We start from the raw sequence: 13,965 nt of genomic DNA on the forward strand, positions 1-13,965 counted from the left end.
TCAGTGTCCTTAATAGGAGAATTGTTTTGTGCATCTAGGGAACTGGGCTTTTGCCACTGAAAGCTTCAGCTGCAATTATTTATTAGTGTTTACAATGCCTCAACGGATGACTGATAAAACTCTTAAATTGCTAAAGGTAGGTGAGAAGCAAAAATAAGCAGTGACAAAAACAGAATCAAAAGTCTAAATGCAACATTCCAGTAACTGGCATGTACAGACCAGAAGAACTATTATATCCAGTGTAAAAAAATGCAAGAGAACAACAAAAATAGAATACCACTAAAACAAAAGTACAAGAGATCTGTTCCACAAGATCCAATAAATCAAAGGGAAATTTCAAGCATGGTTAGGCATGCTGAAAGATCAACATGAAAATACATTAACTGAACAGGACAAAATAAAGAAAAGATGGGAAAATTACACTGAAGAAGTATACACAAGAGATGAAAGGCTGACAGATTCCTTCCAGGAAGAATCTGTTGACGAAGAACCTACAGTTTTAGAAAGTGAAACAAAAGCTGCACTCAGAGAAATTGGAAGAAACAAATCATCATCAGTAGATGGGATATCAATAGAGCTATTCCAAGTCACAGAAAGGGAATCAATCAACATCTTAACAAGAATATGCCAACAAATACGAAAACAAAACAATGGCCCATAGTCTGGAAGCTAGGGCTGTCAAAAAAAAAAAAAATTCGGTACAGTTCGGATTCGGCCGAATTTGGCCCTTGTGGGTTCGGTACGTGCCGAAGTCCGAACTCCCCCACTTCGGATCCGTTCAATTCGGCGGGAATTCAAAGTTCGGAAAAAAAATTCGGCTGAATAAAGCCATTAAAAACACAATCGCGCCTTTCTGCGGCTCTGGGGGGGGCATTTTTGGGCTTAGAGGTCCCAAACTTTCAGCAGAGCTTCAAAGGACGTATATTGAAAGACTCCCCAAGTTTTGTAAAGATTGGGTCAGGGGGGGCTGAGATATGGGCCCTGAAAGGGGTCCCCCCACCCTTAATGTATATCTCTCAGCAGAGCTTGCTGCCCACGCACAAAGCTCCCAGCCCCGACAAACAGCTGATGAGAGCAAGGGCGGGGCAGGTGCTAAGAACTTTGCAAAGCCACACAACTGAAAAGCAACACCTTTGCAAACATGCAAAGGGCGGGGCAGGTGTGAAGAATTTTGCAAAACAATACAACTGCAAAGCAACACAAGCATGCAATGCAACACCTTTGCAACAGTGCAAAGCAACACCTGACACCTGGGAGTTTGCATACCATGGAAAGGGACAGAGGCAGCTAGCTATGCATAATGAGCAGGAGGGGGTGGAATTTCTCCTTTTGCATTGGACTTGGGACCAGGCAGATGCATTCTTTAAGTCACCATTTGAAAACCAGTTTTGAGCAAGCATCAAAATAACCTAACTGATCTTATGAATGAGGAAAAACCTGAAGAATAAAAATGAAGCCCCCCCTCAAACCAGGGAGAGAGAGACTGGAGGGGGAACACACACCCCAGGCAGAACCGGCAAAAGCCCCCTTTGGCTTCCCCCCCACCCACAGAAACTGCTCCCTCCCCACACACACACACAGACTCTGCTTTCCCCCCACACACACACACAGAAAAGAAAAATTATAGATTAAAGCCCCCAAAGGGGTCTTACTGTGGCTGTCTTCTGTTCCAGCAGGAGGGGCTGGGAGGCTGGGTAATCCAATATGATTCCATTTGTATCCAATATAAGATCCATATGTATGCATCTCTCGAGGGTGATCCATTCATCCCAATAGGGAAAAGGGGAAAGCCCATATCTCGGGGGGCCCTGACCCAATGTTTACAAAACTTGGGTGGTCTCTTAAAAAGCCTTTTCTGAAGCTCCGCTGAAAGTTTGGGGTCGGCACACCCAAAAATGCGCCCCCTGCAGCCACGGAAAGAGAAAAGGGGGGAGCCAATATTTCAGCCCCCACTGAACCCATCTTTACAAAACTTGGGTGGTCTCTTAAGAGGGATTCTCTGAAGCTATGATAAAAGTTTGGAGGCTGCACCCCCAAAAAAGCGCCCCCTGCAGCCACGAAAATGGAAAAGGGGGAGAGGAAAAAGGGGTGGAGCCCATATCTCGGGACCCCCTGACCCAATGTTTACAAAACTTGGGGGGTATCTTGAGAAGCCTTGTCTGATGCTCCGCTGAAAGTTTGGGGTCGGCACACCCAAAAATGCACCCTCTGCAGCCATGGAAAGAAAAAGGGGGGAGCCCATATCTCGGGACCCCCTGACCCAATGTTTACAAAACTTGGGTGGTCTCTTAAGAAAACCTGTCTGAATATCCCCTGAAAGTTTGGGGTCTGTACCCCAAAAATGCGCCGCCTGCAGCCACGGAAAAAGCGAATGTGCACAAGCACCCCCTCACACACACATGAGGATTTCCCTCTCTCTCTCTCTTTCCCCGGCCGGCCGCACATCAGCTGATTCCTCCAGTACTCAATCCTGACTGATTGGCCAGAAGAAGACCCAGCTTGGCCACCGATTGGCCGGGGGAGGAGAATGCTGCTTACTGAAGGTTATGCTGCTTACTGACGGCCGAATTGGCCGAATTTATTCGCGAACTCTCGAACTCGCTGAATTCGGCCCCCCCGATTGCCCGCCAGTTTTGAGTTCGGTTCCTCCCGAACTAAAAACCGCCAAATCAAGGGAAATTCTGCTGATTTTCAGTTCGGGCCGAACCAAATTGACAGCCCTACTGGAAGCACTAAATTAACATTCAAATTCTGAAAAATGGAGACTTCAAAGATTGCAGCAACTATTGGATCATCACATTAATTTCTCACACTAGTAAAGTGATGCTCAAAATCATAAAACAAAGACCGTTACCATATACGGAACAAGAAATGCTAGATGCTCAAGCTGGATTCAGAAAAGAAAGAGGCAATAGAGATCATATTGCAAATTTACCATGGTATCTGGAGCATACCAGAGAATTTCAGAAGAAAATCAACTTGTGTTTCGTAGATTACATAAAAGCTTTTACCTGTGTGGATCATGAAAAGCTATGGCTGGTTTTAAAAGAAATGGGTGTGCCACAGCATGTGATTGTTTTGATGCACAACCTGTACTCTGGAAAAGAGGCTACTGTTTGGACAGAATGTGGAGAAACTGAATGGCTTCCAATTGGCAAAGGTGTCAGACAAGGATGTATTTTATCACTCTGTCTATTTAATCTGTATGCAGAACATATCATAAGGAAAGCTGGGTTAGATTTAAATGATGGTAGAGTGAAAATTAAGGGGAGGAACATGAACAGTTTGAGATACACTGTTCTTCAGTGTTACTCCTCTGAAGATGCCTGCCACAGCTGCTGGCGAACCGTCAGGAAAGAATATACCAAGACCACGGTCACACAGCCCGGATAACCTACAAGAACCGAGTTTGAGATATGCTGATGATATCACATTATTGGCAGAAAGTAGTGAAGACTTCAAACAACTACTGATGAAACTTAAAGCAGAAAGTGCCAAAGCAGGATTGCAGCTGAACATCAAGAAGACAAAAATAATGACTTTTGGGTAATTATATAACTTTATGGTTGACAATGAAGAAATTGAAATTGTTCAGCTTTTTCTTTTCTTTGACTCCACCATCAACCAAAAGGGAAATTGCAAAAAAGACATCAGAAGGAGATGGAGACTGGGAAGGGCAGCCATGAAGCAGCTAGAAAAGATTGTTAAGTGTAAGGATGTGTTTAGTGGTTATGAGCAGTGGTTTGGAGCAGTGGACTCTGATCTGGACAACCAGGTTTGATCCCCCCACTCCTCCACATTAGCGGCAGTGGCTAATCTCATGAACTGGATTTTGTTTCCCCACTCCTCCACATGAAGCCAGCTGGATGACCTTGGGCTAGTCACCTTGAGCTCACTCAGCCTCACCTACCTCACAGGGTGTCTGTTGTGGGGAGGGGAAGGGAAGGAGATTGTAAGCCGGTTTGATTCTCCCTTAAGTTGTAGAGAAAATCGGCATATAAAAAAAAACTCTGATTCTTCTTCTTCTAAATCAAATCAAGTCTAAACTCTCCCTAGAAGCTAAACGACTAAACTGAGGCTGTCATAATTTGATCACATTATGAGAAGACAAAACTCACTGGAAAAGATAATCATGCGAGGAAAAGTTGAAGGCAGCAAAAAAGAGGAAAATCCAACAAAGGATGGATTGACTTTATAAAGGAAGCCAAAGCCCTCAGTTTGCAAGACCTGAGCAAGGCTGTTAATAGGATGTTTATTCATTGGTTCTCCATAAGTCAAAAGGAACTTGACAGCACTTTAAACACACAAACACACACACACACATTCTCCTCTTGAAGCTTCTTTGTTTGAGGACGGTCACTATTAGGTCTGAAGGACAAGCTACCTTTCATGCCAAATCATGAAACTATCCTCAGATTTTAGTATTACAATGAAGAAGAAAATATGGTAGCTGAGATATAGAGAAGAAAACCATGAAGAATATTAAAAGGTACTGGGAGGGACAAAACACAGTACAAAATGACATCAAGAGAGTTTACTGGATAGAAAAGTCCAACTAGAAAGAAGAGTATGATGGTGAGAAACTGGAAAAAGGTGCAAGTTTGACATAAAGAGCATTACATCTGAAATTGCATGCCACTTAATTGCTGTGCAGGAGCTATCTTTTAAATCCAGCTGTGTATATTCCCATTTATATCCCCATTGTGGGGATGGACTGTGGCTCAGTGGTAGAGCCTCTGTTTGGCAGGCAGAAGGTCCCAAGTTCAGTCCCCGGCATCTCCAGTTAAAGGGACTAGGCAAGCAGGTGATGTGAAAGACCTCTACCTGAGACCCTGGAGAGCCGATGCCAGTCTGAGTAGACAATACTGACTTTGATGGACCAAGGGTCTGATTCAATATAGGCAGCTTCATATGTTCATGTGTTCATTTTTGATAGTTTTGTTTATTCCAGGCTGTTGCCTGCTTTCATGGCATCCAAGAAGCCTGGGTGTTGCCTGGAGTTCATCTCTGTTTCCAGCCTACTGGCATGCAGTCTTGTGGACTATTCTGTATCATCATTAGTACTAACATCAACCACGGGGACCAATTTTTTACTACTCTTTTTATTATTCATTCATTCCCTGGCCTGTTCACCTTTGTCATCATTATAAAACAAAAGGAATAAGAATGAAAAAGAAGAAAGAGCTCCATAAGAAACCACAAAAGGTCCTGAATATCAGAGGCTGGACAAAAAGAAAACAAAAAAAGCAATTATCCTTAATTGTTTAAAAACAAATGGTTATTATACGCAGCACAAAAAATCCCAGTAAAGTGTAAACAATTCTGAATGTCCTAATAACAAATAAATTGCAAACCATCCCCAAAAACACTAACAATTTCTGAACATCCTGACAATAAGTAAATTCTGTTAAAATATAACAGTTCCAGAATAACAATTGATGGTCCGCCAGCTAATTAAGACACCATTTTGATATCTTCTGAATTATTTTTTGTCTGTTGCAATCCTCCAACTTTAATAACAGAAAGAATGTACTTGGTAGGATCATGTTGGATCGGTTTATAGAAGGTTCTGTCAGAGAGTTTTAAAAACTCTTTCCATTGTTTGTCTCCTGGCCCAATCACCTTTCTCAGCATTATAAAACAATACGAATTCCAATTTGTGAAGTTATGTAGAAAATACGTTGTCATTTTCTCCATGCTTCACAATCTCTCATAGATTTGTCGCCTTGAAAGTTTCCCATTTTCCACAACCTCATAAATATGCTCCATATAGAATTTGTGCATTTCGATCTACATGTACATTTGGTGTGACAAGTCCTGCCGGCATTTATCTCCTTGAGTGATGGACTCTAATCTGGTGAACTGGGTGGGTTTCCCCACTCCTACACATGAAGGCTGCTGGGTGACCTTGGGCCAGTCCCAGTTCTCTCCGAACTCTCTCAGCCCCACATACCTCACAAGCTGTCTGTTGTGGGGAGAGGAAGGCGATTGTAAGACAGTTTGATTCTCCTTAAAAGGTAGAGAAAGTTGGCATATAAAAACCAACTATTCTTCTTCTTCCTATGCTCTCAACTCCTCCTCTAAAACAGTACAACAACAACAACAAAACCCTCATTGTGAGAGTGGAAGCAGATTAGAGAAGGGGAATCTGTGGTGAAGCATTAAAAAGATTATTAGGGATTAAGATGACCAAAGGAAGAAGAAGAAGAAAAAGAGTTGGTTTTTATATGCCAATTTTCTATACGACTTAAGGAAGAATCATACTGGCTTACAATCTCCTTCCCTTCCCCTCCCCACAGCAGGCACCTTGTGAGGTAGGTGGGGCTGAGTGAGTTCCGAGAGAACTGTGACTGGCCCAAGCTGGCTTTACGTGTGGGTGTGGGGAAACAAATCCAGTTCCCCAGATTAGCACTTGCCGCTCATGTGGAGAAGTGGGGAATCAAACCTGGTTCTCCACACCATAGTTCAGAATCCAGAGGATAAGAGGAGAAAAATGTTGATTCCTTACTGTGGTACCTCGAACAGCTTCTGTGAAGGATGAGCATTGAAGGTTACTTCATTAAAATAGTAAATGGTCAGAGAAGCAACCCCACCAATGAGGAGATTCCCTGGCTGGTACCATTTGTGTGTAATAGGGATGGAGTCCTCCACTGGGCACTTTCTAGATTTCACTTTGCATACTATTGGAAGCAGCAGCAACACTATCTGCCCCAACATCTGCAAGCAACCTTTGATTCTAGATCTAACCTCTTTTGTGTCTGTCTACAGTTTCAGCCTAACTTAATCCAGGTACCTTGGATGGTGGATGAGTCTGTCAATACACTTCTTAATTTATAAGTTAAAGCATCAATGCCATGCAAATGCAGGTCTTGAATGACAGCTGCAATTGCAAATACTCTGAACACAAGTCAGCTTCACAAGGCAAAATGTACAAACTCGAGCTGACAGAGCCCTGCCTATTCTCTTCCCCAAGGTTTCAGCAGCTAAAGGAGTGTTTATAACCATTTTCAGACCTGCTTATTCATTGTTTGCTAGGGTCTTGCCAAAGAAAATGAATTGCAGTGATTTATCTAATTGTGGAGGGAAATAATTGCCTCTGCAGATGTTCCCCAGATCAGGCCTTTACCCATCTCACCCTTGCTTAGGGTAGAAGAAAAAAGAGGGGAATACAACCCAACCTAGAAAAAGGAAGTTCGGTACCCAAGGTTGGGTGGGATGAAGTATATTTCATCCCACCCACCCTTGGGTACCCAACCTTGCTTAGGGTTTAAATTAGGGCTGTTGAATTAAAAAAAAATCGGTATAGTTCGGATTCGGCTGAATTCAGCTCATTTAGATTTGGGATATGCCGAAGTCCAAACTCCCCCACTTTGGGTCCGTGCAATTCGGCGGGAATTCAAAGTTCGGGAAAACAATTCGGCCGAATAAAGCCATTAAAAACACAACTGCGCCTTTCCGTGGCTCTGGGGGGGCATTTTTGGGGGTAGAGGTCCCAAACTTTCAGCAGAGCTTCAAAGGACCCTTCTTGCCAAACCCCCCAAGTTTTGTAAAGATTGGGTCAGGGGGGGCTGAGATATGGGCCCCAAAAGGGGTCCCCCCACCCTTAATGTGCATCTCTGAGCAGAGCTTGCCGCCCACGCACAAAGCTCCCAGCCCCGACAAACAGCTGATGAGAGCAAGGGCGAGGCAGGTGCTAAGAAGTTTGCAAAGCAACACAACTGCAAGGCAACACTGCAAAGCAACACAACTGCAAAGCAACACCTTTGCAAACATGCAAAGGGCGGGGCAGGTGCTAAGAAGTTTGCAAAGCAACACAACTGGAAAGCAACACAACCCTGCAAAGCAACACCTTTGCAACCGTGCAAAGCATGGAAAGGGACAGAGGCAGCTAGCTATGCATAAGGAGCAGGAGGGGGTGGAATTTCCCCTTTTGCATCGGACTGGGACCAGGAAAATACATTATTTAAGTCACCATTTGAAAACCAGTTTTGAGCAAGTATCAAAATAGACCTAACCGATCTTATGAATGAGGGAAAACCTGAGGACATACTGAAGCCCCCCCTCAAACCAGGGAGAGAGAGACTCGAGGGGGCACACCCCCCCAGGCAGAACAGGCGAAAGCCCCCTTTGGCTTCCCCCCCCCCACCCACAGAAACTGCTCTCTCCCCACACACACACAGACTCTGCTTTCTCCCCCCCACACACACCCACAGGAGAAAAAGTATAGATTAAAGCCCCCAAAGGGGTCTTACTGTGGCTGTCTTCTGTTCCATCAGGAGGGGTGGGAGGAGGACTGGGTAATCCAAGACTATTCCATTTAAGCAGGGGACGTTTTGCTCTGGAGATGCATACAGGATCCCATTCATCCCAATAGGGAAAAGGGGAAAGGGGAAAGCCCATATCTCGGGGCCCCCTGACCCAATGTTTACAAAACTTGGGGGGTCTCTTAAGAAGGCTTCTCTGAAGCTCCGCTGAAGGTTTGGGGTCTGTACCCCCCAAAATGCGCCCCCTGCAGCCACGGAAAGAGAAAAGGGGGAGGCAATATTTTTGCCCCCACTGAACCCATCTTTACAAAACTTGGGGGGTCTCTTAAGAAGGCTCGTCTGAAGATATCCTGAAGGTCTGGGGGCTGCACCCCCAAAAAAGCGCCCCCTGCAGCCACAGAAATGGAAAAGGGGGGAGGGAAAAGGGGTGGAGCCCATTTCTCGGGACCCCCTGACCCAAAGTCTACTAAACTTGCGGGGGTCTCTTAAGAAGGCTTGTCTACAGCTCCGCTGAAAGTTTGGAGTCTGTACCCCTAAAAATGCGCCCCCTGCAGCCACAGAAAGAGAAAAGGGGGAGCCCATATCTCGGGACCCCCTGACCCAATGTTTACAAAACTTGGGGAGGGGGTCTCTTAAGAAGGCTTGTCTGAAGCTCCACTGAAAGTTTGGGGTTTTTACCCCCAAAAATGCGCCCCCTGCAGCCACGGAAAGGAGCGAATGTGCACAAGCACACACAGAGGAGGATTTCTCTCACTCTCTCTCTCTCCCCGGCCCGGCCGCTCATCAGCTGATTCCTCTAGTACTCAATCCTGACTGATTGGCCAGAAGAAGACCCAGCTTGGCCACCGATTGGCCGAGGGAGGAGAATGCTGCTTACTGACGGCCCCGAATTTGCCGGATTTATTCGTGAACTCCCGAACTCGCTGAATTCGGCTCCTCGGTTTCCCACCATTTTTGAGTTCGGTTCGTCCCGAACTAAAAACCACAGAATCAGGGGAAATTCGGCTGTTTTTCAGTTCGGGCCAAACCGAATCAACAGCCCTAGTTTAAATATACATATCTTTAAGAAAAACCTTATTGCCAGTCCATGCAGATGATGCTAATGGGCAAACAGACCATTTCAGTATAAACCAGCTTCATATGTCTACCAATTTATTAAGTGTTTATCTGCTATACCAAGCTGACCCCTCCTCCTTCCCTTTCTTCCCTTCCCCACCCATTTTTCCAACCTTGTTTAAAACAACCTTGTGTGTGTGGGGATTTTCATAAGCTGGGTGGAGGCAAAGGTGCAACAGGATAGGGAACAAACATCTCAGAAGAATAAGATGAAATGAGAGGAGGGTCTAACAGGGCCATAGCTAGGGTTGCCAACCTCCAGGTACTAGCTGGAGATCTCCTGCTATTACAACTGATCTCCAGCTGATAGAGATCAGTTCCCCTGGAGAAAATGGCTGCTTTGGCAAATGAACTCTATGGTAGGGCTGTTGAAAAAAAAATTCAGTAAAATTCAGATTCGGCCAAATTCGACTGTTTTGATTCAGGAAATGCCAAAGTCCGAACTCCCCTGATTTGGATCCGTGGAATTCGGCGCGAGATTCGGAGTTCCGGGAAAAAATTCGGCTGTTTAAAGCCATTAAAAACACATTTGCGACTTTCCATGGCTTTGGGAGGGCATGTTTGGAGGTAGAGGTCCCAAACTTTCAGCATAGCTTGAGGGGACCCTTCTTGCAAGAACCCCCAAGTTTTGTGATGATTGGGGCAGGGGGTCCTGAGTTATGGGGCCGGGAAGTGGCCCCCATCTGCCCATTGCAATAAAGCCATTACAAACACATTCAGGGCTTTCCGCAGCTCGGGGGGGGGGCTTTTTGGAGGTAGAGGTTCCAAACTTTCACTGTAGCTTGAGGGGACCCTTCCTGCAAGAACCCCCAAGTTTGGTGACGATTGGGTCAGGGGGTCCGGAGTTATGGGGCCCGGAAGGGGTCCTTCCCATCCTTAATGTGCATCTTTATTCCATTCCCTCATTGGAATAAAGCCATAAAGTACAGTTGTGTCTTTCTGCAGCTCCGTGGCAGGGCATTTTTGAAGGAAGCGGTCCCAAAATTTCAGCGTAGCTTGAGGGGACCCTTCTTGCAAGAACCCCCAAGTTTTGTGAAGATTGGGTCACGGGGTCTGAAATTATGGGGCCCGGAAGGGGTCCCCCCATCCTTAATGTGCATCTTTATTCCATTCCCTCATTGGAATAAAGCCATAAAGCACAGTCGCTGCTTTCCACGGCTCCATGGAGGGACATTTTTGGAGGCAGAGGTCCCAAAATTTCAGCGTAGCTTGAGGGGACCCTTCTTGCAAGAATCCCCAAGTTTTGTAAAGATTGAGTCATGGGGTCTGAAAGTATGGGGCCCGGATGGGGTCCCCCCATCCTTAATGTGCATCTTTATTCCATTCCCTCATTGGAAAAAAGCCATAAAGGTCCCCCCCTCTCAAACCAGTACGGCTCAGCCCCAAACCAAGGAGGAGGAGGCGCGGGTGCCGGGGAGAGACTCACACAAGCTGCACCATTGCACTCAACCCCAGGCTAGGGCAAAAAACAAAAGCACAGCACAGCACACACTCCAGCAGAGGTGAGCAGGCACATACGCCAGGAAGAACGGGCAAAAAAACCCCCTCTCAAACCAGTACGGCTCGGCCCCAAACAGGAAAAAAAACCAAGGAGGAGGAGGTGCAGGTGCCGAGCGGCACCGGGGAGAGACTCAAGCAAGCCACACCGTCACACTCAAACCCAGGCTAGGGGCAAAAAACAAAAGCAGAGCACAGCACACACTCCCGCAGAGGCGAGTGGGCACCCCCCACAGGCAGAATGGGTGAAAGCCCCCCCCCTCAAACCAGTATGGCTCGGCTAAACCCCAAACAGGAAAAAAAACAAGGAGGAGGATGTGCGGGTTCCCAGCGGAGAGAGACTCGCTAGCTGCCGCACAGACTCAACTTTAAACTTTAAAAGCAGAACACACACTCCCGCAGACACAAGCGGGCACACCCCCCTCAGCAGGACAGGCGAAGTCCCCCCCTCAAACCAGTACGGCTCGGCTCAACCCCAAAGGGAAAAAAACCAAGGAGGAGGAAGTTCAGGTGCCGAGCAGAGAGAGACTCGCTAGCCGACGCACAGACTCAGCTTTAAACTTTAAAACTTTAAAAGCAGAACACACACTACCGCAGAGGTGAGCGGGCACACACCCCTCGGCAGAATGGGAGAAAGCCCCTTTGGCTCCTCCCACCCACAGAAACTGCTCGCCCCCACACAGAATCTGCTTTCCTCCCCCCCCCACACACACACAGGAGAAAAGGTATAGAGGAAAAAACCCAAAATCAAACTGCGGATGTCTTCCAGCAGGAGCACGGAGGAGAAGTAAATCCAATTCTATTCCGGTAAGCACCAGCAGCTTGGCCCAGTCAGGAATGGGATCTCTCAGCAGCACCGCCACCTAACTGGAAGGCAATGAATACAGTCGGGACGGGAGGGGAGGGGCAGGAGTTTTTAGACTCTTCTCCTGGCCATTTCAAAAGTGAGAATCTCTGCTCTGACTGTCCAGAAGACCCAGCTTGGCCACCATTGGCCGCGGGAGAATGCTGCTTACTAACTGACGGTTATGCCCCTGAATTTGTTGAATTTATTCGGTGCACCCCGAACTTGCCGAATTCGGCTCATTGTTTTCCACCTTTTTTTGAATTCAGTTTCATCCGAACTGAAAACCGCCGAATTGGGGAAAATTCAGCTGTTTTTCACTTCGGGACGAACCAAATCGACAGCCCTACTCTATGGCACTGAAGTCCCTCTCCTCCCCTAGTCCCAAACCCTGCCCTCCTTAGGCTCCACCCCAAAAACCTCCCGCCAGTGGTGAAGAGGGACCTGGCAACCCTAGGGGAGCTAGGGGAGCAAGGAGGGCAGCCGCCACCCCTGAGGCATGCAGAGAGTGTGGCAGAATTGCATTGCCTACCTGGCACAGAGGTGCCTGCAGGAGAAGCAGTTCTGTCTCTCTCTCTGCATGCAGCAGGGGCGCCGGCTGTTCTCCTGCCCCCCCCCCCCCGGTTATGTCCCTGAGGTCTAAGGAAAAATAACATACATGAAAACAACAGCTTGTACAGCTCGCTTGACATGGAAAGTTTCATCCTCCTGCATTCCACATGGGATATCTGCACTGAGTTCAAGGCTTTTGGGAAGCTTTTTTCTGCTTTCCCACAGCACTGAGGTGCATTTGTGCACCTCTGGCAATTTCCCAGCTTTTCTCTGACCTTTTCCAACCCTGATAACATCTAAAGTTTTGTGAAATATTAAGTAGAGCTGGGATGGCTGCTCTCTCTCTCTCTCTCTCTCTCTCTCTCTCTCTCTGTGTGTGTGTGTGTGTGTGTGTGTGTGTGGGCATTTGGATTACCCACCTCAGGTGACAGCTCCCCCCCGCACAGACTCTGTCCTTGTGGAAGCCAATTCTTTCCCCTGCCAATGGGGGTGCTTTTATTTTAAAAAAGCAAATCAGCACTAGAATATTGTTATATCAAAATATCATTGTAATAATAGGTTCCACAGATAAAAATGTAACGTGAGCTTTCTTCTTTAAAAAAGTAAGTCTCCAGACTCTTCCCTTGTGGACATAAAAGGAAAAAGCCGTATATTCACAAGGGAAGAGGATAGAGACTGGGCATTCAGATAAGCTGTTGTGCTTATCATTCCAAAGGTGTCTTGATAGAAAAATATTCTAGTGCTTTTTAAAAAATATATGCAGAAATAATGCAAAAGCCCTACTGGCCCAGGGGAGGGGGGGTGGCAACTTCCAGGGGATTGGTGTAGAGAAACTCTGGGGAAACCTGCTGTGTGGAAGCCCTGTTGCTGCTGCCCTTACGCTTCAGCTGAACTAGCAACAGGGAACCCACAAAAATCCTATCCCTGTGTGAAAGACACTATGAAAAGGGGAAGGCTGAAAGGGGACAGAAACCCCTTCCAATGCAAAGCAGAAGCCCTATCCTATTCCTGCTTTACCAGTAATTCCTTTACAGCCCATTCCTGAGCTGCTGGCGTGTGGGGACGGTGGGGAAGAGGCGCAACTAAAAGCCCCATTGAAAACAGCAACACCGTCCTTGATGCCCATTGAAAACAGCAACACCGTCCTTGACGCCGGTGGCCAGGGCCGAAAGGGCATAGGGAGCTGCCTAACGGCAGAGCACAGCAAACCGAAAATACATTTTTCAAAGAAACTCCATGGAACTCTTCATAGAGTTCCTTGGGGCTATGCCTGCCTTCTTACAGGCGGCATAAGTGTCCCTGTTCTAGCGTCCATGCCCACTTAGCCAGTGTGAGTGGCACTCATGCCAGTGTCTGGGTCACGCTGCCTCTGAGTCCTCAGCAGCTTCACCCCCCCCCCACATCAGGATTGCTTGGAAAATAAAATACATTTATAGTGACATCGTGGGAAATGTCCAAAGCAATACTCATAACACATCCATCACAAGTACAAGCTTATCTTAAGAGACAGCGTTCTCGTTAACAAATGGACCAAATTCAAACTCATTCCTCTACAGTCTCAATAAATGTGAAACACATAAGACATAAATACTGAAATGTAGACCGAAATTAATTGATATGACCTGTGAATTAAGGGAGAAAATTCTTAACAATGGACAAAGTATGAATTAGTCTACAATCCAGGAAGCCCTT

Source organism: Euleptes europaea, chromosome 18 (genome assembly GCF_029931775.1).
Source record: "Euleptes europaea isolate rEulEur1 chromosome 18, rEulEur1.hap1, whole genome shotgun sequence".
NCBI lineage: Eukaryota > Metazoa > Chordata > Lepidosauria > Squamata > Sphaerodactylidae > Euleptes > Euleptes europaea.